The sequence below is a fragment of the Sturnira hondurensis genome, unplaced genomic scaffold (genome assembly GCF_014824575.4).
Source record: "Sturnira hondurensis isolate 20B ecotype Veracruz unplaced genomic scaffold, ASM1482457v3 Scaffold0003693, whole genome shotgun sequence".
Lineage (NCBI taxonomy): Eukaryota > Metazoa > Chordata > Mammalia > Chiroptera > Phyllostomidae > Sturnira > Sturnira hondurensis.
Genome location: NW_028076324.1, coordinates 5,671,616 through 5,696,851, shown reverse-complemented (window position 1 = coordinate 5,696,851; position 25,236 = coordinate 5,671,616). Strand labels below are relative to the sequence as shown.

The window sequence follows — 25,236 nt, the reverse complement described above, 5'->3', positions numbered from 1 at the left end:
ATGATGTTACATTTTTCACTTACAGAATTCCTTAAATGAAACAAACTCGTGCTACAAAGGACTTCCCGCTGATGTACAGTTTTAAAGGTATCCTGAGCCCTCTTGTGCCTTGCGCCCTTTCCACTGTCACCAATGAAGGGGTGGCTACCCCAGAATATGTATTTTGGTCAATGTCCAAAAGGGGTTAGCCCCTTTCCAGGCTCAGCAAACATATTCTGATGTGCTAATGGCCCCTAATGAGGACATCTGCCATCAGTTAAATAATTGGAACAGACAGAAGAGGAAAACAAACCCTCTCTGTGGTTCTGAGCTACAAATTGCTACTTGACGTGTGACTGTTGCCGGACAACCACATGTCCCAGCACACGTACTTGTGCACACATGAGCTCACACACAATGGTTGTTCTCTCCTACCACCCAGGAACACTGCCTCGAGCCATGACATCACCTAGTGGCACTTGTAGAACAGGAGTCCTAAGTTAGGATGATTCATTACCCGGCTCATAGTTTGGGTGGGTTTTGTTTGTTTTGTTTTTGTTAAGGAGAGTTAAGTTTGGACTGACTACTATCTGCTTAATCTTGAGTGCCCACTACAAACTCTGATGAACAATTTATGGATCAAGATGAGGGAGAGCAATCCTCTGCCAACAGTTTCAGGTGTTCTTCTACTCAGCCTCGGCTTTCTGCTTCCTGATCGCCACGGGAACCACTGCACAGACTCCAGCTTGAGTTTTTAGTTCTTTGGCTAACAGTTTGCATATCATCCTTAATCTTTTATCAGAAAGTCGTTCATTATTTTTTTCTTTTAAATCTATGAAATTTTAACTTAATTTTTTCTTTTTTTTAAAAGATTTTATTTATGTATGTATCTTTAGAGGGGAAGGAGAGAGGGAGAGAAACATCAATGTATGGTTGCCTTTTGTGGATCCCCTGCTGGGAGTTGGCCTGCAGGGAACGAGCCTGCAACCCAGGCATATTCCCTGACTGGGAATCCAACCACGATCCTCTGGTTCGCAGGCCTGTGCTCAATCCACTGAGCTACACCAGCCAGGGCTAACTTAATTTTTTCTTGGTGTGATATTCTATGCTCATGCAAAGGTTAAAATGTAGCAAACCACAACTCTTCCTTACAATACAGCTCAGCAGAGAATGGGATTCCCTACTACTTTCCAGCAACACTTCAGCCAGGGACTGTCTCTGTGAGAGAGGCCAAGTGCAGCACACTTATAATCATGTGCAGATACACCTATGGTCCTTTTACAGTGCAGGTCAGCATCCGAACTTGGCAGAAGCAAGGTATCATACCCTGACCTCACCACCCTAATGCTGCCTGGTGGTTCTCAAGTTTTCCCATCCCCACTCCACCCCCTCACTCCCTGGGCTGCCTTATTCAGAAAATTTAGAAAAAAGAAAAAAAACTCACCTCACTGAGCATACACTGACCTTTTCTTCCAGAGGAGTCTCTGCCCAGCCTGGCTTTGGGTAGAAATCCCTCCAAGAGCAGCCAAGGGCCTGAGCTAAAACTTCTCTCTCTCTCAAGTTCTTTATCAGGCTCTATTAATACCATTTTAAAAATGTGTGGTGTGCATTTTAGAGTTTCACAATACCATCTTAAGATACACAGCACTGAACACATTAGTCATTCATTCAATACTAACATTTCTAAATCAGTTTTTCAGAGAATGACCACTTGGATTTTCAAAACATGTAAATCACTGTCTTTTTCTGAAGGTCTGAAATATCTGGATTATACTGCATCCGTGCATGAGAGTATAACTACTCATAAAATTACAATTCTAGACTATCAGGACCGACAGGAACCTGAAAGGTTGCCCATCCCCACTCGGGGGCTGGAACCTTGGTCACAGCACCCCTGTACGTGAGCCTCCAGCCTTCCCATTACTGTAATAGATGTAACAGAATAATGGGAAAAAATAAGAGTCCGAGACAGCAGTGCTATTTTCATACCCCAGCAGATGGGCGGTAGAAATAGGTCATCTGATGTGGTTGCACTGAACTTTCTCCAGCAGACAATGAATGACCTGATCAACGCGGACTCCTGTTGGTCGAGTGCACAACAGTCATCCAATCGGGGCAAAGGGACCACCACTCTGTGTGCCCCGCCGGCAGGGGAGGAAAGCGTGTTTTTCACCGTTCTAGCCAGGAATACGCACACTTCCCCTTCCTTCACACCCAGCTCCCCATCTGCTTCAAAGCCACCACTGCCACTGCCCTTTGCTCCTGGCTCAGACACGCATGCATGCACTGCTCCGCCTTACAGAAGGCAGTTCTGAGCACAATGCCGGGTGCGTGGTCAGGGCTTAGTAAACTGCGACTATTTCTACCAGAACCAGCGGGGCCACATCTTCCTTAGACTGCAAGCCTTTTGAGGGTCCAGGCTCTATCTTGCTAATCTCATCAGATTTATGATTTTAAGGAGACAATATTCCCATGAGTGGGGAGAGCCCCAGATTCAAAAAAATAATGTGTTCTAATAACTGCTGCTTGCCCTAAAAGGAAGACTTGTGTCAAAAGAAAAGGTAGAGTTTCAATGTTCAAACTCAGTTCTAAGACAGTAGTGTTGTCTTGAGAACAGGTTGAGAATACTGCATAAGGAAACCCTGCTTACAAATGTGTGGGAAGAGGCAGAGGGGCTGTCCGGCACCTCTCTGCACATGCCTGGGGGGAGGGAGAGCACGCATGCAGTGTGTACGTGTGGGTACGTGCGTGCAGTGCAGCTAAACCTCATTTGCACTGTGCTAAAACTATGTGAGAGTTCCAGGAGGAGGCGGGGAGATGTGTGACTGCTGACTCGGCATTTCACCCAGAGCCTGCGGGAAGGAGGGAACCAAGGGCTGAGTGAGTATCTCTGGGAGCACAAGCCTCGAAGAATCAACAGTTTTCTCAAGCAGTTTTCAGAGTGAGCATTCAAGAGACCTGCACGTTAACTCAAACCATCCATGAATAAAAATGCCTGAACGGCACTTGGGCTTTCCCCCACTTGAATATACATATTTGCGAGCTTCCTTTTTTCCCTCCCCTGACCTCCCAGCAACTTAAGAAAATGTGGAGAGATAATACAATCTCCATTTTGCAGCTCATAAAACTGATGTTCCTCAAGAAGGTCGCTTATTTGCCAAAGCTAGCAAGCAGTGGTGACTGCTGCTTTCCTGGCTCCTCGCTGGTCCAGTTCTCTCCTCCCCGCAAGGGGAGGTCCGACAGCAGGATGGGGGTGCATGAGGGCTGGGCTCTGGAGGCCACAGCCTGGTGCATTTCTATCACCTCACCTGACGTATGAGTTTCACAACGTATGAGTTTCACTGCGAAGGAGAGATCTGGATGTAGTCACAGGAAAGAAAAGCAAAAGCCAGCAACAAAAGAAGTGCCCCTCAAATATAAAACATGGAGAGGAGAATTTTAAAAGCCTAACAATCCAGGACCCACTGGCATAAGGGAAGACTTTGTGGCAGAGGTGCCAGGCCTGAGACACAAGAAAAAGGCTTCCTTATGTTCTCACTCCTTTAGGAAGGCAGAGAAACGTAGACTTGACTTTCTATACTTTTTTCATTTACGTGGTTAAAACAGAACAGCTCTGTGGAACTCAGCAGTCATTTGGATGAATAATGGCACCCCCGGCCCACTGAGCAAACAGGCAGCAGGGCTTGTAGAGGGTGAGAACCACCTGGGGACCCGCCTGACTGGAATCAACAGGTAATAAACAGACAGCAACCCTCTCCTGGTGTTGTGGGGGGTTGGAATCAGGGTGCACAGAGCTGCAGGCACACAAGAAACATGTCATGGGGCCTGAGAGGCAGGCCAGGAGGGTGAGATCCAAAATGAAACATGAGAGACCAAGCTCATGCAGACAAGATCAGTCACCGAGAGACAGCCAGCCAGGAAAGATCAACAGGCGAGGGAAGGGACGGAGGTGCCCAGATACCTCTCAGGAATCCAAGCCTCACCTGGGAGCCACCGTCCAAAATGTAAGCTGATCATAAATAAGCTGTAATCTTGGAAATTATAAGGCCCAAGATAAGAAACGTGTGCTGTTAGGGAGACAGAACATCCTAGTGGCTGATAACACTTAAAAACCTGACATAAGAGCTGGACACCAGTTTGTTCCAAGACCCGGAGGGTGGACAAGCCAATGAGAATAGACCTGTCTGGCCAGAAGGGAGGTAACCAGGCTTCTACAGATCTACTTTTAAACCAACTTTCCCCTTTACTCTCACTCCCCTATTAACTGTACACGTTTTCTGTTTGGGGGGTGGGGAGCTCCTCACCCTGTCGCTCTCCATCACCTTCTCCTGGGAAAACCCCGCCCTGCTCTCCTAGAAGGGGAGCATTCTCCCCCCCACCGAAGGGAGTGCTTCCTGGGCAGCCCCCAGTGCCCTGGCTGACAGGAAAGAAAGGCTGGATACCTCTGAAGTGCTGAAACCGGCCCCTCGAAATGGGTGCCCAGCCTGTGCAGGAGAAGCTAAGCCAAGGCCCACCACAGAGGGCTCTTCTCCCGGGAAAGAGAGGATGGCAACCAGCAGCCTCAACCTGTGTCACTTGCGACAGTGTGCCACCATCTCAGAGCCTCAACTTCCCGCCCCACCTGTAAACACTGAGAACAGTGCCTCTAGCATCTGGAAGGAAATCAAGATGTGTTCCCTTCCCCTGCCCCCCTGTTCTGTTTTATTTTTAAATCCTCACCCGAGGATGTGTTTATTGATTTTAGAGAGAGAGGAAGGGAGAGATGGAAAGAGAAATATCAATGGGAGAAACATCCATTGGTTGCCTCCCGTACGTGCCCTAACTGGGGACTGAACCCATAACCTTTTGGAGTATGGGACGACACTCCAACCAATGGAGCAACCTGGCCAGGGCCCTGTCTCCCTACTTTAGATGGGGGTCAGAGAACTAAGTAACACAACAGGCCACTCTGACTGCTCAGTAGCCACCATGGAGCAATCACCTGGGAATCGAGGCTGTAAAAGAACCTTCGACCAGATCTAGTACTACAACTACCGCCTCTAAAGGGAATCAAGATGTTGACCATGGGTGAGCCACTACATAATTGAAATCGCAACAAAACCGACTGCAACAATACACGGGAACTGAGAAACCAACGCATTCCATTCAGAGGCCTGCTTGGTTGGCCACAGCGAACCCACTCCTGGGTTCAGGGCTGAGCGAGATCAACACCAAGCCCCAGAGCCAGGACCCGCCACTGCCTGCCTCCCACACGACCCGCCCCTCAGCGCACTCCCAGCAGACGCGCCACAACCCTGCTCTCTGCTGAGCCCAAATCTCAGTCTTGGTGGCCTGCCCAGGGTGGTCAAGGACGAGTGTTGCGAAAACTTCCTGGGGCGGATGGAGCCCGGCCAGCCTCTGTGCCCAACCTCCGGGGCTGCTACCAGTCCTTCGTCCCTGTTCCAGGTGTCCTGGGTCTGGCCCCGAGCCACACCAGTGCAGACCCGCATGGGAAACAATTTTGTACCGATTCACCAGAAACTCCAGGGAAGGAAGGGGCACCGCAGAACACAAACACCAGGGTTCTTAAAAATCCGATATGCAACACATGCCAGGCTCCTGCCGATAAACTGAACAGAATAAGCTTCACACTCTGCCTTTAAAGAACCTTGGGCCCCACTGGGCTCCAACCTGGACCTTACATCCAGCGCTTGTTTATAAAAGCACTTAACGTGCTCCAGAACCACATTCAGGTTTTTGTGCTTTCTGATGAAATGAATGAATCAGAATTTGCTTCTTTCAGGAAAACGCAAAACAACATCCAGCAGTCTGACACTGACGCCTGATGGAAAGATGGTTTTCAGGACTAAGCCCATGAAGTTAGATCAGGGGGCATGTTAAAATTTTAAGTGTTTGTTTGACATCCATTAAATAAGTCAAAATAAAACGTGCTACGGGTTTTCAGAAAACCTGCTGAGTGACTGGAGCGTGAGGGAGACAGACAAGTTTCCCCCAGAAAACACAAAGTCAGCCAAAGTAAAGAGACTACAGACCCATAAAGGAAGATCTTTCAAACACACAGTGAAAAACTAGCTCAGCGGGGGAGGGGCCCCTGCCTGAGGCTCAGCCCGCTACGGAAGTACCTTTCTGTGGCGGAGGCCACTTAAGGCCTCCTCAGGCCCCAGTAACAGTGGGGCTGGGATTGAGTTCGAAGATGGAAGAGGGGTGGAGAGAATGAGCGGTTACCCCAGTCTGAGCACACAATACTGAGGGGTCCACTCTTGCGTGTTCCTCCGTACATGGACAGTGTGGCTCAATCACAGGCCAATGTCCCACGCGCCTGAGTTGTAAGAGAAGCAGAGGGTGAAGCGGGTGCTCAGTAGGCCGAGACACACGGGCCGTGGCTGCACAGCACTGCTGAGCCCCTGCCCGCCTTGAGGACAGCTGGGGAGGCTGGCACCCCTGCTCGGAACCTCTCCCCCAGGCCGACAGGCAGACTGTACTTAGCTCAAGGCCAGCAGGAATCTAGAATCTTCCCAGGGAAAAGGCAGTGGGATGCGCGCAAGACACAAAACCGCATCTAACTACCTCATTAGAACTGTTCTAGAGAAAATGGGCAAGAGAAAAACAGGGCCCTCACCAGGTAGCTAGTTGGTTAGGGTGTCAACCCAATACAACAAGTTTTCATGTTCGATCCCCGGTCAGGGCACATACAAGACTCAACCAGTGAATGCATAAGTGGAACAACACAATCAATGTTTCTCTCTCTCTCTCAAATCAATAAGTAAAATTTTTTAAAAAGAGGAAAAACAGAAAGCCAATACAATCGGCAGCTTTTTGAAGACTGATGTTCCTTCAGGAACGTTCTAACACCCATCATTTATCAAAGACTCCCGTGCCAGGCGCTGGCAAAGCACTTCACAGACATTTATCTCGTTTCACCCTCACAATAATGTCATCGGCATCATCTTCTCCCTTTCACAGGTGAGGAAACCGAGACTGAGAAACGGCCCCAAGGCCACAGAGCTCAAAAGGGACAGAACCAAGATGCGGGCTCCAGCAGGCCTGATTCCAACAGCTGTGCTCTCTCCTCCATCACCTACAGGAAAAGTACGCGTCCTGTGAGGGGCAGGGAGAGGCCCGACTGCTGGCCTCCTCACTGCTCCTAGTGAGTGAAAACTCCAGTCGCTGAGAGGTCAGGGAAGTGCATGTGGTTTGGGCGAGGAAGGGAAACGAAACGGGCACCACAGCAGCAAAGCGTCATTGCGGGGGGGCGCCCCCAGGGTCATGGGGCTACAATTATTCTTATTAAACACTTCTACAAATGTCCCAGCAAAACGCTCGGGGCTGCAAATGAACTAACTTCCCAATTATGTGATCTTGGGCAAATGACGTCACCCCTCTGTGCCTCGGTGTCTTCACCTCTAAAGTGAGGAAGACAATGGCTCCTACTCCACGGGAGGACTCAAGGCTTTGATGAGGGGATGCAGTTCTTTTTAAGGGTGCCTTGGTGTTTCCTCTTCCTAGGGACTCCTCTGAGAAACAGCCCTAGGAAAGAACTTTAAAAATGCACCTCGAATACTGAGCACTGTGCCTGGCACAAAGTACTCAATAAACGTTAGCCTTAAAAAAAAAAAAAATGGGCCAAACTCCAGGTAGTGACAAGCTAAACGTATGGAATGATTACAAGGGAGACTTTGGGTTAAGTAGGGGGGAAAGAGGCCAGTCAGTTTTAACTCTGACAAGGGCAGTGCAATACATTTAAGGGAAAAGAAAAACTCGAGACCCTGTAAGAGCTCTGCGGTAACGGGCAGAATCCAGGAACGGGGCCTCTGCGTCACTGCAGATCAGACTGTTGTCCGACCGTGCGCACCATGGCCAAAGCAAACAAACAAAAAGTCACTTTGTCCAGCACCACTGCAGAAGTACTAGAAACAAAACGAAACACACTGCCACCTACCCCCATAAAACCAGAGACCTGTCCACACTGGGAACACCGTCACTGCCCAACAAGAAAGATTACTTGTAAACACAGAGGGCAGTCACCTAACTGGGCTGGGGCTGGGGCGGGGCAGGGGGGGAAGGGGGAGTGTGCCAAAGCAGCCAGGGCAATCAGGCCCAGAAGGGCCGTGTGAGAATCTAGCACATGGGAGTGATAAGGTGGCCCGCCAACTTCCTCACCAACTCCTGAAAGGACAGCAAAGGGACCACCTGCTAACACTCGCGGGAGACCACAAAAGGAGGTGCCTCTGTACCCCAGAAAGAAGACAACACAAACGCACGACCAGGTTTGGGCAACTGCTTGAGTGCAGCGGTGGGGCCCCCCTGGGGTCAGATCCAGCACTGTTTCCATCAACGCCCATGTAAGGGAGCTGAAGGCGACCGCGTGTGAAGTAACGGAGGCTACAGAACGCCTCCGCTCCTCCCCAGGGACCAGTGGCAGCAGCACGTGTCCTTCAAGAGGGACGCGGCCAGGCCCTCACTTGCTACGCTGGCTTCTAAGGCCTGAGTTTGGCCTGATACGGTAAATTTTCATGTTTGCCAGGAGCTCTCTGAGCACTAGAGATGACATCAAGAAGTACAAATCCAGAGACACACAAAATGAAACTGTTAGTAGAAGTACATGACAGGGTTCTAGATTTCTTTCTAAGAACACGCAAGTGCTTCCAAACGCCTCAGCCCGGGCTTGAGTGCTTACAGGCACGGCACACTGTATTCTAGAGACGGCTCAGAGAAGAAGCACAGATGTGCTGGTCTCCAGTGGGGGAGCAAACTGGGGTTAGAGGTTCACCTGCAGTCCACAGAGCACTGCTCATCGGTCCCGTAATTCTTCTGCACACAACCACAACTGGCACGCAGGCCAAAGTCCCTCCACGGCGGGGAACCAGACAGATCTGAGTATGCGGCCCAACCCTTCCAGCCGGCCCATGCTAACTCGTTTGGTGCACCCCTAGCATACCCTAAACCCTGCCCTGGCCCTGGCCTCGGAAAACAATTGCTTTGTGTCTGAGCATGCTTCAAGTATGCCATGGCCCGTGTTATGTCTAAGCCAGGAACCGACCTGGTCACATGTCTTCATTAGGATTTAAAATTAAAAGTGCCCTATGACACAGCAACTGCCCTTTCTTGGTATCTACCCTACAGCAGGGGTCCCCAACCCCTGGGCCACCTACCAGTACCTGTCAGTGGCCTGTTAGGAACAGGGCCACACAGCAGGAGGTGAGCAAAGCTCCACCCAGCTCCCCATTGCTGGCATTACTGCCTGAGCTCCACCCCCGCCCTCCATGAAAAACCTGTCTTCCACGAAACCTGTCCCTGGTGCCAAAAAGGTCGAGGACCGCTGCCCTAGAGAGAAACACGCACCTGTGTTACAAAGAGACGAGTGTAGCCAAGTTTACTTTTAGCAACATTTGTAACTGTAGAGGATTTAGAAATAACTTTAAATGTCCACCAGTTAGGGGAAGGCTAAACCATGGTTTAACCTTCTGATTCTAAGAAAGGCCCTTCAGGAATTAAACAAAATCAAGAAGACCTTTGTAAGGAGAGGAAGCAATAATCAAGATGAACCCTCGTGGGGCAGGGCGGGTGGGGGACAATTCTGGCAGGGCAATGCACTTCACGCCTTTCAAGTTCTATAGGTTTGTAAGTGAACACAGGTAAACAAGTTTGAAAAATACCACGAACCTTGTGACCGGGGTTGAGCTCTGGGGAAGGGCTGGATTAGGAGTGGTTGTCAAGGAAGATGTCGTTGCTCTGGACGGTTTGCATTTTTTCTCTTGTGTACGTGTTCATGTACTACCCGTGTGATAAAATTTCGTTTAACCATTTACTGAAAGAAATTTGAAAGGAAGGAAGAAAGAAAGAAGGATGGGGGGGGAGGGAGGGAGGGAGGAAGAGAAAGAAAAAAACAGACCCCGTTCACTTCAGTAATATGTCTGGGGGCACATGCTTCCCAGGAGGCAGAAAGCTCGGCAGTGCAAAGCACTGGGCTTTGCAACACGGATCTTGTTTCAATGTTACAAGCCCAACTCTGTAACTCTGTGGATTGTTAAATTTATATGCTAGTTCAAGGAAGAGGCAGGCAAAACAGAGAAAGTGTGTTGGGGGCTTCTGGGTAATCCAAAGGGATGTCCTAGGAATCGTTCCAGTTCTTCCAGAGAGGATTCCAACTCTCCCAAACAACATGCATGCATGCACACATGCACACACACACACACACACACCCCGATAATGGCAGCCCTCGCCCAATCACAATTATTCCTAACATTAATCTGGATCCCGTGGACACTGAGAAAAACCTGAATACTCCATTAAACAGACTCCAAAATACGAATGACTCACCAGGACTACCTAAACCATTAGGGTACTGATTTTTAAACACATACCCACCTCCACCTCTCCAAAGCACCATGTATAAAGTCCTCAGAAACACAAAACTCTAATACTAAGAACCTAGTTGGCAAAACTAACCTAGGGTGATAGAAATCAGAGCTGTAGGCCTTCTGATTGAGGGGAGGATAATCTGGAAATAGTCACGAGGAACATTTCTGGGGAGGTGGAAAAGCTCTGTCTTGAAAGGCATTTGTCAAAACTAATTCACCGGCACACTTCAGATCTGAGCATTCCACTCTATGCAAATTACACCTCAAATTAAAAAACAACGAACTGCTCAGACACAGTTTCGCTGCCGCTGCGGCAGAACTTTGAGCTGTCCTGCCAGCCATCGGAAACCTCTGCTAGGCCGTGTGACGAGCACAGAGTGCCATGGCGACAGTCACCATACAAATAGAGAACAAGATTAAAATGGACAGAGGACGCATGAATTTGAGAACAGCACACCGAGGGCAACTCGTTTTCGGCAGAGGAAAAATAGAAAGAGAACAGGGGGTTTCTCATACCCCTGCTCATTGAAAAACGCTGAATGTGGTTGTTTTTACTAAAAGTGTTTTATGACTTCCCAATACTCAAAGGACAAAAAAGGCTGAGAACTGTTATTTCTTATTGTATTTTTGCTTAAAAAAAAAAAAAGCAGCAGCAGCACATGGCAGTGTAAGTTTTTCCCACACCATCTCTGTGGCCCAGGGAACCCATTTGTAGCGATTCACCACACAACGCTGATGTGCCTACTCGGCATGGGACCCAGATGATATTGGCATCCAGAACCACTGGGCCCCTGAGCACAAAGATTTCCAACTCTAGTTCTACAATTACCAAGTTTTGGCCCTGGCCAGCGTGGCTCAGTTGGTTGGAGCGTCGTCCCACAGACAAAAAAAGTTGCAGGTTTGATTCCTGTTCAGGGAACATATGAGAAAGCAACCAAGCGATGCTTTTCTTTCATCTCTCTCTCTCTCTCTCTCTCAGAGCAATGAAAAAAATATGTCCTCAGGGGAGGATGATAATAACAGTAATAATTATTTTTAAAAAACAAGTTCCGCCTATATTTTTACATACTTCTAAAACTGTCATTTTCTAGGTCGTGCACCCCAAAACTGCTTCATTCCACGTGACAAGAGAGCACTTCCTTGCCAGATACTGATTTTTCAAATGACAAAGTGGGAGCCAAGACCTCATGGAGAAGAAAGCGATCCCCTGCCGTCCACCAGAGGCGAGATGGACCTCTGACCTCGGTTCTCTTTGCAGGGTACCCTCAGAAGCGCTCACCATGTGAATTAGCCCTGGCAGTGCCCCTGCCTGCAAAAAAAAATTTCTGAAAATATCAGGAAGAAAATCTAAAAATTTTAAATAATCAGAGTAGCTTCTAAATGAACCATAAGTTTAAGTAAACATTACGCAAAATTAATCAAATTTCTACATGTAAGCTATAAATAGTAAAAATGCAAACTGCAAAAGGTCTAACTCAAACCACAAACTTATCATCTGATATAAACTACATATATGCATTTTGGGAAAATCCCACTCAAAAGTTCCTTTACATTTATCCACCTCTTGTCCTCTTGGCCACTACACCTACAGAGCAATCACAAGGCTCCGTGTCTTCCCAGGTGTCCGGACGGCAGGTAGGGTGCTGTGCATGGTGACGTAAATCCCTGGTGTTGGAAAGAGGAAGGAGACGGTCAAGGGCACTGCCAGGCCCTCCACAGCCAAGCCCACCATTTTATTAAAGGGCCCCATCTTGGTTCATTCATTATACTGACTAGAGCTAGCCAATATACACATTAGTCTTCTAGGTGTCAATCTATTTTATTTATTACTATTTGCCATTTCCACCCAAGCCCCACCATTTTCACTTTCTTAAGGAGCAAATTCAGCCCTGGGTGTCATGGCTCAGTGGGTGGGGCGTCATCCTGCGAACTGAAAGATCACTAGTTCGATTCCTGGTCCGGGCACATGCCTGGGTTGTGGGCCAGCTCCCCAGTTGGAGGCAACTAACTGATCGATGTTTCTCTTCCTCTCTTTCTCCCTCCCCTCCCTGCTAAGAATAAATAAATTAACTAATCAATCAATAAAATCTTTAAAAAAAAGACCAAATTCAATTTTTAGCAGCGTTGGGGCCACAAACTGAGTCCTGACCCATCTTTGAGCAGTTCTCTTCATCCTTTCTAAAGGGACCCTAGAAGGATCTCTGGAAAATGTTGGGACCCATCTATAAACATTTCTGAAAACGCTCACACAATGATGTTGACTCAAAGACTGGAGTCAGCTGGAGGTGAGGCCTCTATCCCACACTGTCCTTCAACCGTGACAAGTTACCTAGTACTGACCCTAAGAACTGGAAAGGACTTTGGAGGTCAGCCTAATTCCTGTCCTCCTCCTACAGTGTTCCTACCCAACAGCATTCAATCCAACTTGAATACCTCCAGCAACAGGAAGCTCACTCTTCCATAGGCAAACATTTCCACTGTTGGGCAGCTCTGCCAACTGGAAAGTCCTTTTTCCTATTGAGCTGAAATCTGCTGTTCCAGTCTTTCAGGTTAAAAGCAACCTTAAAGCTCATCAACTTCTGCACACGCGTTCTCCAGATGAGGAATCTGAAGCTAGGGGAATGAAATCACTGTTCTATCCATTGGTCATATACCCACACCCAGGAGCGAAAATGAACAAGTCTACTCTCTCCTGTGTTTGAGAACCATGCAAACATCTGAAAGCTCTATTGGGTACCCACCCCATGAGCACACACCAGTCGTTCCTGATTCTACAACATCCTAGTCACCTTTCCATGGACGGTCTTGCTTACATTTCTTGTAAATCATGCTCCTCCCTCAATGGTCCAAATGCCTATGACCAGCAGGAGTCATTAAAACTAGATCGGGGGGGGGGGGGGGGGGNGGGGGGGGACTAGATCCTAGGATTGGATGGATGAATCCCTGATCCAGTTGTGAACTGGATTCAATTTTTAAAAGCCTCACCCCACTCAGGGCTCACATTAAACTCACCAACAATAGAACAATCTCAAAACTTTTTCCCCACAGGATCTGCCCCTCCGGCGCACCTGGAGTACCACCAGGATTACACGGTGCTTGTCTGTTCACCTGTGGGTCTGCCCCTTTCAAGTGGATCATCCGTTTCAGGCCAGGGTCTATGTCGTATTTTGTGATTCCAGGGCCTCATCCAGTGCGTGCCACAAAGCAGGTAGGGACCCAAGATTCGTCACTGTATGAACCATCCACTTTACCCCATCCTGTCCCTGAATAATGACATGTTTTTAAAAATAACAGTGTTTAAGAGGGGGGAAAAAAGACAAGCCACAGACTGGGAGAAAATATGTGCAAAAGATCCAGCTGATGAAGGACAATTATCCATAATATACAAAGAACGCTTAAAACAAAACAAACAAAAGCACTTGAAAAGATGTTATCACCTGTCATTAGGGAAATGCAAATTAAATCGAGGTATCACTGCACACCTATTAGACTGACCACATCCAAAACACTAATGAGACCAAATGCGGACGAGGGTGTGGAGCAACGGCAGCTCTCACTCATTGCTGGTGGGAAGGCAAAAGGGCGCAGCCACTTTGGAAGACAGTTTGGCAGCTTCTTACAAAACTAAACATGCTCTTCCCATATGATCCAGCAATAGCACGTCCTGGTATTTACCCAAAGGAGTTGAAAATGTATGTCCATACAAAAGCCTTCCCACAAATATCTACAGCAGCTTTATTCACAACGGCCAAACCTTGGAAACAACCAAGATGTTATTCAGTCGGTAAATTTAGGATAAGCTGTGGCACATCCAGACAATGGACTATTATTCAGCACTAAAACGAAATGAGCTATCAAGTCAGGAAGAGCAATGACGGAAGCTTAAATGCCTATTCGCGAAAGAAGCCAAACTGACGAGGCTGCACACTGTACGAGCCCAACCATGTAACCCTGTGGAAAAGGCAACACTGCCAAGGTCACGATCAGCGGTTGCCGGGGGTTGGGGTGAGGGAGGGATGAACAGGCAGAGCACAGAGGTTCTCGGATTGTGAAAGCACCCTATGTGACACCGTAATGGTGGATACCTTTCGTCATACATTTGTCCAAACTCAGAACGTACACCACCAAGAGTGAGGTGAACTGCGGACTCTGAGTGGCGACGATGTGTCCATGTTGGTTCATCAGTGGTGACACATGCACCGCTCTGACAGGGGTGCTGACAGTGGGGGAGGCTAAAACTGCTCTAAAAAGTAAAGTATATTTAAATATACAATATAGCAGTGTTTCCCCGCCTTGATACACAGACTTATAAAAAAGGCAAATGCTAAATTTAATGTGAAAAAAAAGAATGTCACTCAACTTGATCTATCTAGAAGCAACCACTATTATTTTAGTATTAAAATTAGTAATTTCCTTCCAATCATTTTCTATATACTTTTGCTTCTTTAAGATTTGAAATCATATTGTAGATGCACATTAATTTTTTTTAAAGTGTTCAGTTTATTTGCATTTAGCACAATTATTTTTCAATCCTTATCTGAGGACATTTTTTTTCATTGCTTTTAGAGAGAAAGGAAGGGAGAGAAACATTCATGGCAGAAAGAAGCATTAATCGGTTGCCTCCCACACACGCCCGGACCCAGGACCAGCCCTGGACTGGGGTTGGCACACGCCTGTACCCAGACTGGGGATCAGATCTACAACCTAGGCATGTGCCCTGACCAGAAATCAAACCCACAAACTTTCAGCCATGGGGCACTGCTCCAACGAGCTGAACTATACCAACCAGGGCTGCACCTTAACGTTTAGCAGAAACACTTGCCCGTGTTATTTTCAAATTATTCCTAACCATTATTTCTTTATTTTATGTTATTTATTTATTTTTAGAGAGAGGGGAAGAGAAGGAGAAAGAGTGGGAGAGAAACATCAATGTGTGGTTGCCTCTCATGGGTCCCCCACTGGGGACCTGGCCTGCAACCCAGGCATGTGCCCTGACTGGGAATTGAACCAGCAACCCTTTGTTTCCCAGGCCCGTGCTCAATCCACTGAGCTACACCAGCCAGGGCTTAACCACTCTTTCTTTTTTTTGTTTTTAATATTTTATTTATTTATCTTTAGAGAGGAAGGGAAGGAGAAAGGAAGAGAAACGTCAATGTATGGTTGCTTCTCATGCATCCCCTGCTGGGAACTGGCCCCTGCTGGGAACTGACCTGCAACCCAAGCATGTGCCCTGACTGGGAATCGAACCCGCAATCGTCTGGTTTGCAGGCCCGCGCTCAATCCACTGAGCTACACCAGCCAAACCACTCTTTCTAATGGCCATAATATTCCATTATAAAGGCACATTCATAGTATTCACTCAATTATAGACTACTTCCAACCCACTCATATACCATTGGTCATTTAATTTATTTCCAACTTTTTGATGTAGTTAAAAAAAACTCTGAACAATCTCTGTGCATAAAACATCATCTACATTTGGGATATGGTCTCAGCTATATCTCTAGAAGTAGAATTATCTGACCAGAATGTAAGAACATTTCAACACATTATAATTCAAATTTTTTAATCTACATCAGACTTTACACGTATCTTTTACTGAATTTCTTTTTTCAACTTGGACCCTCACTCTGGGTGATGTCAAACTTTGATTTACCTACTAGATAAGCAATCCCTCCCCCATCAACACGGCTGACAAAACCCACCTTCCAGATCTTCATCCACAACACCGGAAAAAGTGCTGAGCAGCTCAAAGCCGAGAATAGACCCCGATGGCAATCATTTTCAGACCCCCTTCCAGGCTGACCCAGTGCCACTAATTAACAGTTTTTGCCTATTAATAACACCATCAAATTAAGTAACACCATCCAGCCCACATTCTACCACTTATTTAATATGGACCTTCAGAGCTTAAGAAGCTGTTAAATAACTTCCCTACGGAGCCAAAGTGCACCATAGCTGCTACATCACAGTAACCAAACGGTCATATAAAACAGGAAATAAGTTCCATGCCATCCGATTCAGCAGACTCCTGGTTATCCTTGCATCCTCGGGCCACACAGTTTTTAGCAAAAAGCACTAGAGTTTCAAATGTTTTAATGTTACAAAAGAAGTATTTTAAGATTTTATTTAGTTTTAGAGGGAAGAGAAGAAAGGGAGAGAGAGAGAAGCATCAATGTGCCAGAGATACACTGATTGGTTGCCCCACATTACCCCAACTGGGGACCCGGCCCACGACCCAGGCATGTGCCCTGACTAGGAATCGAACCGGCGACCCTTTGGTTCACAAGTCAGTGCTCAATCCACTGAGCCACATCAGCCAGGGCACAAAAAGCAATATTTTAAAATAATTAGCCCTGGCTGGTGTGGCTCAGTGGATTGAGTGCTGGCCTGTGAACCAAAAAGTTGCCAGTTAGATCCCCAATCAGAGCACATGCCTGGGTTGTGGGCCAGGTCCCTGGTTGGGGGCAACTGATCGATGTTTCTCTCCCTCTCTTTCTCCCTTGCTTCCACTTACCCTCTTTCTAAAAATAAATAAATAAAATCTTAAAATAATCAGATGTGCAACCTGTGAAAAACAGGGTGGCTTTTGCTCCATCCCCCTCACCTGTCACTCACCTGGGGAAGTGTTAACAGGTAGTTACGGACTCCCCAGGTAAACCAAACTGTCTCAGGACCACGGGGCCCTAAACTTACTCACTTCGGCTGGTCCTAAAAGTAGCTGAGTTTTCCAGAAGTTGTCTGCATTAACACCTGCACACACCTGCACTTGGATCAGTTATTCCGCATTGTGATTCTCTGGATCCTGGAGGCCCACCCGGGCGCCACCCAAGGAGTAAGGATGTAAGAGAAGAAACAGCACCGCTCCTCTCCATGTTATTCCTTTATCACTGACTCACAGAACTGATGCTCCTGAGAGTCTCGTGTCCGACAGCACATGGCAGTCATGGCTCCCACCTCACCAAGTTATGACCTGGACATTGTTCTTTTTTTTTTTTTAGATTTTATTTATTTATCTTTAGAGGGGAAGGGAAGGAGAGGAGAGAAATATCAATGTATGGTTGCCTTTCGTGTGTCCCCTGCTGGGAACTTGGCCTGCAACTCAGGCATGTGCCCTGACTGGGAATCGAACAGCGATCGTGTGGTTTGCAGACCCGCGCTCAACCCGTTGAGCTACACCAGCCAGGGCTGGACATTGTTCTTATACCTGTCAGGAGCCACAATCCAAGCATGGCAGCCAGTAGTGGAATGTGGGAAGGCTTGGGAGATCTTGAGGTCACTAGAAATTTCTCTCACTACAGAGAATGTCTCAAAGCCCTCTAATTAGTGCCATTCCAATCAATCCAAAAATATCACAAAGCCCCAGCCAGCAGGAACTCAGAAAGCGCTGCTGCCTTGCCTAAAACAAATCATGTGCACACAAGTATCCGGGTCCCATAACGTCAGGCTCCTCTTGAAGACTCAGGTCGCAAACCCAGAGATCTGCTGGGCTAAGCAGGGGGTGCAAAGCAATGGGATTGAGGCAACAGGGAGCACTGGGTCTGTGAGGACTGACTCCCATATCCAGGGAGCAGCCACCACTCAGCTCTGGAAGCCTGCCTGACCCGGTTCTCTAAGACAACCCAAATCCACGGGTTCTTCTGGATTGCTCCCAAGTCCAAACTGCACTAAGTCTGAAGGCTGAATGCATTTGAGCCACCTACTTACAACCTCTACACTACATTTTAACCCTGACGCCCCTTGCCAGCCTCATCTGCCCCTACTCTCTGTTCATTGCTCTAGACACACCGTGTACAGCCCCAACTCCACGCCTTTGCCCCCGTACTACACGTCCCACCTGGGCAGCACCAGGTGAAGGTCCCTCCCAGACTTCCTTCCCTATTCCAAAACAGTGTTTCCAAGCCACTTCGACTGAGGCTGTTCAGCGCTTCCCCTGAAGTCTGCGCGTGCTTATTTTCCATTTTGGCATTCGATCATTTTGCCTTGCTCCTCCATCAGGTATATCTTAACTCTCCAGCTAGCCCATCAACCTCCAGTCTCTTCCTCATGCTTCCTTCCACATACATCACGGGTAAGCATAGCCCTGCACGTAAGCAGCTTAATAAATACTTACAAGACGTGAAAATTCTCTATAACTTTGTTTTTCAAACTGTGGGTTAGGATCCATTACAGAGTGGTTAAGCCAATTTATTGGGAAACAGTAGGCATTTTTAAATAAAAAGTAATGGAATAGAAAATAAAAGTATCAGAGGAGATTGCATGAAGCCAAGGAAAGTAGTACTTTGTGACCTTAAATTAGATTTTTACATACATGACTGAGTATACTAGGCTGTGATATAAATCTTAGCTCTTAATGTAGGTCATGATCAAAGCAGGGCAGAAAACACTGTTGTATAGAGAGTAAATTAGCTCAACATCTGCTCCACGTATTTTTTTTTGACCATCATATATTCCCTATAGAGAAAAAGTATCTGAGGGACACCTCTCCCTAGGCAAGTCAGCTTCCCCAGCTGGTTCACCCACCCTGCTTCTCAGAGTAAGGGGGCTGAGGAACTGCAGTTACATTCTCTACTCATTCTGCAACTTTTTGCAATCACCCTTCATATTCACCAGCCCTCAAATGTTGCAAGTAGAGGTTTGGGGAATTTGTTCAGCAAATCGCCCTAAGTCACCCTTGCAACAAACAAGCAGAATTCAGAGCTCCAGAAAAAGCTCTGCCGGCAGGTTGCTGGCTTCCTGGGAACTGGCAATGGTTCAGGCTGGGACTGCCCCAGCCCTGGGAAAGGCAGTATTCCTAAGCCCATAATTTCCACCTTGCTCGTTTGGATGATTTTACTCCCCCACCCACGAATGGGACACCAGCACTAGCCTGAAGGTCTCAGCGGAGAGCAAATCCAGAGGTTTTGATATCGGCTCATTTCAAAGCCCAACAATTCATGTTTTTTATCAAATTCCATTCTACTCCCCTTCAATCACCCTCATGGTTAGAAGAGTAAGTGGCCCATTCTCCTTGGAGCCTCCATTTCCCAGAGTTGTTGTGCCAAGTGCAGGTTGAGGTCCAGGTGATGTCATCTGAAAGTCAGACCCTCACTAGCATCCTCTACTGCCTCCCTATGACCAAGAAGATACCCATTCCTCTCGGGAGTGCCTTCCTCCTCCCAGCTTTGGCAGCCTTCCCCACACCACACAGCCTGGTTTCCCCTCAATCTCAGAGTCACAGTTTCTTGCAGAAGGGCTCTGTTTGCATTATCTTGGCAAATACAAAACTTCTCTGCAGCCTGAGTGTCAATTACTTCTCTCCAAAACACACATTTCCGATTTCTCGAGTTACCAACTATAGCAGCTCCAAGGCCCTGGCGTCTAATCCATTTCCACAAGGAATTAATTCCCATTCATCCCTTTCCTTCATTCTGCCCGTCAGCAGATTATTGCAACAGTAATGTTTCTAAAACTCACTCTCTTTTCCATTTCCAGTTATCCCAGTCCAAACCTTGGGCACTCCACAACTGCAACCAGCTAACAGAGTTGTCTCCTAGCATTACGTTTTAAAGCCTTTCCAAACACCCTTTCATTATGTCACTCCCTGCCTCACGGACTTTCATGTCTCCCTAGTACGCACAGGGTAAAGTGCAATTCCCCAGTCTGGCTTTCTAGGACTGTCACAATCTCCACCATTGTTCCTCTCCATCTTTATCTACTACTGTTCAGGAAACGTTCCCTGGTCTAGCCAAGGCCAGCTCCTTGTCTGGGGAAAGCCATGCTCCTTCGTACCTCATGGCCCATCTCAGGGGTCTCATCCTCCAGGAATATAGCCCTGGTGACTTCTGCCCATGCTCTCTTCTCTGAACTCCAAGAGCAGCTATTCTGGTTGCTACATTTTAAGTTCATTGTGCCCTATCTTGAGTTTTACTTCACCTGCCCGGGGCTTTCCACCTCCTCCATAAGAGAATAAAGCCTAGAGGGTATCACCTCATGTATGTTTTATATCCTCCTGCACTGAGATCCCTGTTTGAACCTCTTCTCCTTTGGTAGTCCCTTTGCAACCTCTCGCACCTGTTACTTTTTCCTCTCCTATCTTTGGGCCTTCGCCAGCGAGTTATTCTCCAGTGCACAACTTATTTCAGAACTTAGTACTGTAAATCCATCCCCCAGCTCTAACCTTTCCTTTGATATTCCCTCTGCCCCCAGCTTTTACAGTAATTTAGGCAGCCATAACACATTAATTTGAACTTGAGCTCCAAAATCACTTCCACCTGGTCAACAGGCTTTCTAAGGCCTTAGAATCCTGTGCCTCTTGTCATCTCCTAGAGAGCCTGGCATGGTGCTGAGAACGCAGCAGCCCCTCAAAAGTACCTGTGCAGTTGACCTGAATTGCTATGTTGTCTTGCGTTTCAGAGTCCCTTGAGCCCCAAACCTGTTTACAACACACCTTAGGAGAGTGTCAAAAAAAAAAAAAAAGACCTTCAATATCTGTTGATCACTCACTTTTAGGCAAACTACACCAGGTACACTTCTCTGGAAAGAAGGGTGTAAAGAACATAGTGGTGGCCTACAGGCATCCATTGCGCCTGGCACTGCGCCTGCCCGGTGGAAGTGCTCCAAAGCCACCAGGAATCGGCCACAGCTGCCTGAAACCAAGGAGGCAGTGGCACCCCCTCACTGCCTGGCAGGTGGGCTTCTTCAGATTTCTCAGTCAATCCTAAAGTGAAGGTGCTGCACCCTAAACTCCAAGGCAGGAGGTGGGAATGCTATCTTTGAAATTGTTTGCACATGACAAACTCCCCATCCAGGCCCCCATGAGGCACCCCACACGCCCACAGTGCCAGCTCCCAGGAGGGCCAGGGGCCACCAGTGAGGGGAGGCAGGGTTAAGCGGCGCGGAAGTGGGGGTGGACAGAAAAGGACAGAAAGGGCGGGGGCCAGCCCCCGCGGTGGAGGGTGTGTCGCGCCGTCCGTCCCGGAGCCCGGCACTCGCTCGCTCGGTAGAGTGGGCAGAAACGTGCGGGGCGCCGAGAGGGCTGGGCTGGCGGCCCAGCCGGAAAGGGTCAGGGAGGGGGCAGGTCAATCTCCGTCGGAGAGACGACTCTGGACAACCTTTCAAAGTTGGGGAGGGGGTGCCTTGGCCAGCGCCGGCGGCAAGAGAGATAAACAAGGCGTTTTTCGGAAAAGCGGACGGCCACCCCCACCCAGCCAGCGCGGGCACTGCCGCAGCGTCCCCGAGCCCCGACTCGCCATTGCCCCCGCGCACCGGCCTCCTGGGCCCTCAGCCGCCGACCCGACCCCCGCAGGCGTGCGGAGCGTGGGAAGTTCCGGGCCGCCCCCTCCCCGTCCCCGGGCTGCAGCGACGCCGAGGTCCCCGCGCAGCTCACCTCGCCCCGCCACCAGCAGCAGCGCGGACCGGGCAGCTCCGGCTTGGACAGCTCAGCTCGGGTCCGGGCTGCAGCTGCCGCCGCCCCTGCCCACCCACCCGGCGCGGCCCACCGCCCGGCTCTGCTCCGGCAGCCCGCCCGCCGAGGCTCCGTTCGCGCCCACCTGGCCGGCCTGCCCTCCCTCTCCGGGACACTGCGCTCACGTACGCGGCCGCGGCCACAACCCGGCCCGGATTCCCGCCCAGGAAGGGAGCGGAGGAGCGCGCCAACCAGCGAGTGAAAGAGCTAGACTCTGGGACACACCCCCCCGCCGCCCTCCCACAGCCCCCCACCCCCTTTCCCCGCCCCCCCAGCCCCAGGCTCCGCGCGCGCCCGCTTTCTGCGCGCCTCTCGCCGGCCACGCGCGCCAGTGCCCTTCCAGCACACCCACCACACGCCTGGATGCACACCCCCGGGTTGCTGGTAGACAGTGGGCGCTCAATAAGTTACCGAGCGACTCCTCGCGCACATGCGCCCTTGATTTCTGACCGCGTTATGACCCACCCCCCAACCCCACCCCAAAATCGGAACCGGTGGCTGCAGCCCCGAATCAAATTTGAGTGCCTTTTTGCACTGAACCGCCAACTGAGCCAAAGTTTCTTGCAGTTGTTTTTCAGGCCTGGCTCTGGGACAGGCTTCTCCGAGAGAGGCCGCACTGCCCCAGGGCGGGAAAGGAAGCCAGAAAGCCCCAGGCACCACCGACGGGGCTTGGCGGGGGCGAGAGGGACCCAGGCGTCGCAGCCAGGACCCGCCTGGTGCGCGAGCAAAGGCTGGAGAGAGAGGGAGCATTAGAACCAACCTTTCCATTTTTTCTTTTGATTTAATGTTTTCTTCTCCGTTTTATGTCATTTTACTCGATTTTACTCGTCGTAGTTGTAAAGTGAGGCGTTATTTACTTTTTCTGGACTGGGAGAAAGTTAACTATTAGCTTTCAGCCCTGTGTAAACAAGACCAGTTGCTTTTGGCACCGTTAGGCTCTGGCTTTTGTATAATTTGTAACAAGGAGAATCGAAGCTGTTCCATTGTGTTGCTCTATGTTTTTCAGAGATAAGGCCAGAGGCACAATGGTAATGAAGGGTCCCAATGTCTATATGTGTGGGCCGGCATATTCATATTTAAATAGCTGTTAGTGACTAGGAGAGTAATAATTGCCTGCACCAAAAAGTTTTAAAATATTTTGGGGCATACTTGTTGAACGCGTAGTCAGCCCTCAGTGTGAAGTATGCTGCTTTTCTTGCAGAGAGGCGGTGGGGGCGTGTGCGGGAAAGGCCTAAAGGCTTTGCCGGTCAGACGAGCTTGGCGTGCGATCCTGATCAAACTGCTGACGGAGCTTCATGAGCTTCAGCAGGTTCTTTTATCTCCCCGAACCTCAGCTTCTTAATCTGTAGGATGAATTTTTTTAAAAAAGAAAGAAGGTATAGCTCCTTGCTCAGAACAAAGACGCAGTAAATATTATTTCCCTTCCCCTATTTCCCACCATTGGTTAAATAAGAAAAATATCCAAAAAGAACCAAAATTCCTATAGGACACTGGTTCTCAACTGAGGGCAATGCGTGGAGACATTTTTTTCAATATTTTTTAAGTATTTTAATTTGTATATGTCCAGTTTGCCTCATATCTTTTTTCAATTATTTTGATATGCAATATTATTTTTAAATAGTTTCAGGTGTACTGCATAGTGGTTAGAGAATTGTATGGTTTATGAAGTGATCCCCCGTAATTGTGGTACTTAGCACCATGCAAGTTATTGCTTTATTGATTGCTTTCGCTATGCTTTCCTTTATACCCCTTCCACTATTTTGTAACTGCCGATTTGCCCTCATTAACCACTCCCCCCCCACCTTTTTCATCCAACTCTCCAACACCCCTCCCCTCTGGCAGCCCTCTGTATCTCTGAGTTCATTTCTGTTTTGTTCTGTTCTTTAGACCCCACATGTAAATAAAATTGTGTGGTATTTATCTTCTTCGGACTTATCTCACACCGCATAATACCCTGTAGGTCCATCCAGGTTGTCACAAATGGTAAGATTTCATTCTTTTTTAGGGCCGAATGATGGAGTAACATCCCGTGGTATGTATGCACCACATCTGCTTTATCCACTTGTCTATTGATGGGCACTTGGGTTCCTTCCATACCTTGGTTATTGTAAATAATGCTGCAGTGAATAGAGGGGTGCATACATCTTTTTCAATTAGCATTTTGGATTTCTTTGGATAAATAACCAGAAGTGGAGTTGCTGGGTCATAAGGTAGTTCTATTTTTACTTTTTTGAGGAACCTTTCTCAAAAATGAAGACAGTTTTGATTGTTACAAAAGTGGGGGTTGCTACTAACATCAAATAAATATAGGCTCACAATGGTACTTAGGATCCTGCAATGCCCAGGACAGTGCCCCCCCCCCCACACACACACACTACAAAGAATGACCTGGTCTAAAATGTCAATCATGCCATTGTTGAGAAATCCAGCTACAGGGAAATTCTGCCTTTTAACTCTCTTCCTCAGGGAAACATTCTTTTTTGCATTGAANTACTTATGATCCTGCAATGCCCAGGACAGTGCCCCCCCCCCCACACACACACTACAAAGAATGACCTGGTCTAAAATGTCAATCATGCCATTGTTGAGAAATCCAGCTACAGGGAAATTCTGCCTTTTAACTCTCTTCCTCAGGGAAACATTCTTTTTTGCATTGAAAAGAACATCAAGAATGAAGGCATTCGGAGGATCACAGCAATTATATTAAAACACAAACCCTCCCCTTAATAGGAAGACGCAGACTTGAATTTTACATTTTATCATGAAAGGAATATTTTTCTCAACCAACAACGCATGCTCCCTTTTTCTTAAGGTATCATATATATTATGTATCACTACAGGTCACAAATAGCTTGACGGTCTTGCTCTCCTTTTTCCTCAGACAGTGGGTATTTATTTACTCACTTCCCGCTAAGGAAGTGAGGGTTCCCATCTTCTCTGCTAAGTCCCTCACCTGTCCTGAAGTTTAAGATACAGTCTTTGCCCCCAAGGAACATACAACCTAGGTGGAAATGGATTAATGCACATGCAACAATTAAGAAACAATGCAAGATAGTACGTAATTAAGCTTAATTGCAGCACCCAGATGCAGGTGGCTCAGAGAGAGGGCAATGAGTTCCACCAGTAGCAGCCCAGTACTGCCTACGTGGCGGAGGCGTCCAGTAAATGTTTGTCAAATAAAATGAAATAGCAAAGGCTTTTTACGTGAGCTAGGACTCAGGTTAGCTATGCACTTCGTGACCAGATTTAAACTGCTAGATTTGTAAGTGGAGGTTGGTTCCTGGCTGCGAGCTTGTTTTTCTTAGAACATCTAGTTCAAACTTGTAACCAAATCTGTAAAATTTCCAAAAATGATTGAATTTTAATCAAAGTGAAACAGTCATTCATTCGACAAATATGTGAGGGCCTGCTGTGGGCAACGCGAACCAAAAGAATCCCTAGATTTGAGCA

The 25,236-nt window shown here is 48.0% G+C and overlaps 1 protein-coding gene across 5 annotated transcripts in view; it reads right to left on the bottom strand.

Moving 5' to 3' along the window:
• The window catches only part of ZNF395 (zinc finger protein 395), a 42,089-nt gene extending 20,136 nt beyond the window's left edge, over positions 1 to 21,953 (bottom strand). Inside the window, exons 1-2 of one of the 5 annotated variants that reach the window (XM_037042215.1) lie at positions 21,872 to 21,953; positions 6,102 to 6,298 (exon numbers count right to left, since the gene is read on the bottom strand). The gene's annotated coding sequence lies outside the window, so the exon portion shown is untranslated. Of the gene's footprint in view, positions 1 to 6,101; positions 6,299 to 11,929; positions 12,006 to 21,708; positions 21,821 to 21,871 lie in introns of those variants that run through there. The other 4 variants (XM_037042214.1, XM_037042217.1, XM_037042218.1 and 1 more) reach the window with 4 other exon arrangements.
• Positions 21,954 to 25,236: the final 3,283 nt, after the last annotated feature.